Source organism: Triticum aestivum, chromosome 4D, assembly GCF_018294505.1.
Source record: "Triticum aestivum cultivar Chinese Spring chromosome 4D, IWGSC CS RefSeq v2.1, whole genome shotgun sequence".
Taxonomy (NCBI): domain Eukaryota; kingdom Viridiplantae; phylum Streptophyta; class Magnoliopsida; order Poales; family Poaceae; genus Triticum; species Triticum aestivum.
In genome coordinates, this window is record NC_057805.1 from 504,660,260 (window position 1) to 504,665,202 (window position 4,943).

Sequence of the window (4,943 nt, forward strand, 5' to 3'; positions counted from 1 at the left end):
TAAAAAACCTGAGCGACATCTTTGGCAAGGACGAATGGTTCGTCAAGGTAACCAAGATTGTTGAAATCCACCATTGTCATTCCGTATTGCTCGTCCACCTTTACCCCACCTCCTGTTAGCTTGAACCATTTGCACCGGAACAAAGGGACCTTAAAGGAGGGTCCATAGTCAAGTTCCCATATCTCCTCTATGTAACCATAATATGTGACCTTTCGCCCATTCTCGGTTGCTGCATCAAAGCGGACACCACTGTTTTGGTTGGTGCTCTTTTTATCTTGGGCGATGGTGTAAAATGTATTCCCATTTATCTCGTACCCTTGGAAAATCGTTATAGTCGAAGATGGTTTCTTGGCCAACATGTACAGCTGATCTCCAACATCATTGTCATTCATTAAATGTTTTCGCAACCAACTGCCGAAAGTCTCCATGTGGGCCTTTCTAATCCAGGATTCAGGCTTCCCCGGGTTGTCTGAGCGTAAAATATTCTTGTGTTGCTCGAAGTACGGAGCCACAAAGCTGGAATTTTGCAGAACTGTGTGGTGTGCTTCAGTCATAGAATGACCGTCCATACATATCGTGGATTTCCTTCCGATCTTGCCTTTTCCACTTAGTCTCCCCTCGTGCCGCGATTGAGGAATACCAATCGGCTTAAGGTCAGGAACATAGTCAATACAGAACTCAATTACCTCCTCATTTCCATAGCCCTTGACGATGTTTCCTTCTGGCCTAGCACGGTTACGAACATATTTCTTTAATACTCCCATGAACCTCTCAAAGGGGAACATATTGTGTAGAATACAGGACCGAGAATGGAAATCTCTTCGACTAGGTGGAGCAGGAGGTGCGTCATAATATCGAAGAAGGATGGTGGGAACACCAACTCGAAACTGACAAGGCATTGGACCACATTGTTCTGTAACCGTGGTAGATCTTCTGGATTGATTACCTTCTGAGAGATTGCATTGAGGAATGCACATAGCTTCACAATGGCTACTTGAACATTTTCCGGTAGGAGCCCCCTCAAAGCAATCGGAAGCAATTGCGTCATAATCACGTGGCAGTCGTGAGACTTCAGGTTTTGGAACTTTTTCTCCGCCATGTTTATTATTCCCTTTATATTCGACGAGAAGCCAGACGGGACCTTCATACTGCTCAGGCATTCAAAAAAATGACCTTCTCTTCTTTGGTAAGAGCATAGCTGGCACGACCTTGAAACCATTCCGGATGCCGGTCATCTGGGTCTTTCAAAAGTTGCTGGTCCTGCCGTGCTTCCTTTGTATCATTTGTCTTCCCATACACGCCCAAGAAGCTTAGCAGGTTCACGCAAATATTCTTCGTAACATGCATCACGTCGATTGCAGAGCGGACATCTAGGACTTTCCAATATTCTAGCTCCCAAAATATAGATTTCTTCTTCCACATGGGTGCGTGTCCGTCAACTCCCCGCGGAACTGATTGTCCGCCAGGACCCTTTCCAGAGATGACTTTCAAATCCTTGACCATATCAAATATCTCAGCACCAGTACGTTCCGCAGGCTTCGGCCGGTGATCTGCCTTGCCGTTGAAATGCTTGCCTTTCTTTCTTACGTTATGATTTCGGGGAAGAAATCGACGATGACCCAGGTACACGTTCTTCTTACAATTAACCAAATGTACACTTTCAGTCTCATGTAAGCAGTGCATGCATGCATTGTATCCCTTATTTGTCTGTCCCGAAAGGTTACTGAGAGCAGGCCAATCGTTGATGGTTACAAAAAGCAACGCTCGTAGGTCAAATTCCTCTCCTTTGTGCTCATCCCAGACACGTACACCAGGTCTGGCCCACAACTGTAAAAGTTCATCAACTAATGGCCTTAGGTACACATCGATGTCGTTCCCGGGTTGCTTTGGACCTTGGATGAGCACTGGCATCATAATGAACTTCCGCTTCATGCACAACCAAGGAGGAAGGTTGTAGATGCATAGAGTCACGGGCCAGGTGCTATGGCTGGAGCTCTGCTCGCCAAAAGGATTCATGCCATCAGTACTTAGACCAAATCTTATGTTCCTTGCGTCAGCTGCAAAATCTTTGAACACTCTGTCGATCTTTCTCCATTGCGTTCCATCAGCGGGGTGTCTCAACTCCCCGTCGGACTTACGGTCCTCTTTGTGCCATCGCAACGACTTGGCATGCTTTTTGTTCATGAACAGACGTTTCAACCGTGGTATTATAGGAGCATACCACATCACCTTGGCGGGAACCCTCTTCCTGGGTTTCTCGCCCTCAACATCGTCACCAGGGTCATCGCCTCTGATCTTATAACGCAATGCAGTGCATACAGGGCATTCATTCAAATTCTCGTATTCACCGCGGTAGAGGATGCAGTCGTTAATGCATGCATGTATCTTCAGAACCTCTAAACCTAGAGGGCAGACTACCTTCTTTGCTTCGTACGTACTGGCGGGCAACTCGTTATTTTTCAGAAACATATTCTTCAACATTTTCAGCAAATTTTCAAATGATGAGTCACCTACACCTTCCTGTGCCTTCCATTTTAGCAAATCCAGTGTGCAGCCCAGCTTTTTCAGACTATTATCGCATCCTGGATACAACGACTTTTTGTGATCCTCTAACATGCGATCCAAATTCTCCCTATCCTTGTCAGTTTCGCAGCGTCTCCGTGCATCAGCAATGGTCCGACCAAGATCATCAGCGGGCTCATCATGTGCCTCTTCTTCACCTTCACCTAACCCTTCCCCACCTTCAGCATCATCCTCCATGAAAGTATCACCGAAATGATCATGATAGTTGTCATCGATATCATCCCCTTCTTCATCTTCTTCCATTCTAACCCCTCTTTCTCCATGCTTGGTCCAACAATTATAGCTTCGCATGAAACCGTGCCGAAGCAGGTGCATGTGAACGTCTCTTGAGGAGGAGTAACCCTTCTGAGTCTTACAGACAGCACATGGACAGATAATAAAACCTTGCTGCTTGTTCGCATTTGCCACTACGAGGAAATCTTTCAAACCCGTAGTGAACTCGCCGGAGAGTCGGGGACCGTACATCCATTGCCGATTCATCTGCATTATTATTATATAAAGTATATAATTAACCATCATGCATTTGTTAAACTAACTAGCTAGAAATAATACAAATTAAACAATGAACTACACACATGCATATTTTATCAATGACACATGAAAGGTTCAAGTTGCTAACCGTGATCGCGGAGGAAAAATAAATGAGAAAGCTCAAGTGTGGCTCGGACACTTCATATCATGTTTGTTTCAGGCTCTCGGGCATTTCATCGAACACCTTGTGTGCATAGGAGGAACCAAAAGCAAACCCACCACCCCCTTCTGAAAATTGTGAAGTGAGCTGAGTGAAGTGAAGTGAGCTGAGTCCTATATATAGGGATGGGCCTTTAGTCCCGGTTGGCCTGGCCAACCGCGACTAAAGGCCTTCGGGGACCTTTAGTCCCGGTTGGCCAGGCCAACCGGGACTAAAGCCCCTCCCGTCCGCCAGCTGTCGACCGAGCGCGCTGGGCCCAGATAGTTGGTCGCGGGTCTCCTCCCGAACCGCGACTAAAGACCCCTTTTGTCGCGGTTCGATTATTTTGGGGACTAATGGGGGCGTATGGAAGCCTATTTTTCTACTAGTGGAGGAGGGCTGCATCCAACGTCGTTCAAATGCTGGGAGTTGCAACCATGTACGCCGGAGCTACAACTGGAGACCGGGGGTGTTGCAAGAGCGAGTGGCCGTTTTTGCTGATGCGTCTTTTTTTGGTGAACCAAATTTTTGTTTTTGCTGGAACCGATGAATTTCTTTGCTGGAATAGATATAATTTTTTGCTTCATCGGCTGTAGAGGTCTCAAATGTTTCATGTCATTTTTGCTGGGACCTAAGTTTGGTTTTGTTGGAAGCGTTGTTCGATTTTGCTGGAAGCGTTGTTCGTTTTTGCTTCAACCGACCACCGGAGTTCTGTAGGTACGATGCATGTCGATGGAGGCCAGCAGAGACGGCGACGCCTGCGCGAGCTCGATGACGGGGACAAAAGGGGGTGGGGCACCAGACACTGCAACCGCGGGAGCGGGAGGGGGAGCAGTGAGCTCGCCGGGAGCGCACGCACAACGGTGGAAGGAGGATTGGCTGGGTGGGGGCGTTTTTTCTGGAAGCTTTGACCGAAGGAAGAACGAGTCGAGGGTTGAGTTGCCAGATCGGACGGTTCCGGCTCGCTACATCGGGCGGTTGGCGTTCGACCGGCCCAACAGTTGGGCCGGTGCGCCGGCGCATATCACTGCCCGTTCCGTAATCCCTCGCAATCCTTTTTACTGTTTCATAATCTTTTCTAACGAAACTGTGCATGTACGATTGCCAATCACATTCTCCCTCAGATCCAATCGGGCCTGCGGCTCCCGTCCGATTTGTTGCTGCGCCTCAAATCCAATCGGGCGCGAGAAGCTGGGGGCACCCACGGCGCGCGTGGTGGCTGCGGCTGCTCGGTGGCTGGCCTCCTTCCTCGGAGCTCGCCGCCGGGAGCCGCCACAGCCTCTCTCTCCGGCCACCGCAGCTCGCCGCCGCCGGCAAACAACGTTGGGCAAAGCCCGGCGAAGGCTGGCGGCGGCGGGATCCGTCCCGCGCGCGTGGGTTTGGCCCTGTTGCCCTGTCCCCTCTTCCGCGACGGGGGGCCGCCAGATCTGGCCTCGGGCCTCCTCTGGCCTGCTCCCCCGGCGTCGGCCGGCGCCCTCCTTCTAGATCCGGCTAGCGCGCCGCGGCTGCGGGCTCTCGGGTGGCTCCCGTCCGGGCCTCGTGGCTGCTTCGGCGGCGACTGTTACCTTCTGGGCTGGGGGTGCGACCCGCTCTCCTGCTCCACGCCTTGCGCCGGCCTCCGCCGTCCCGTCCTCAACTGCTCGCCGTCGTCATCTGTCTGCCGGGCGCTCCGCATCCTGCCTTCCCGCAG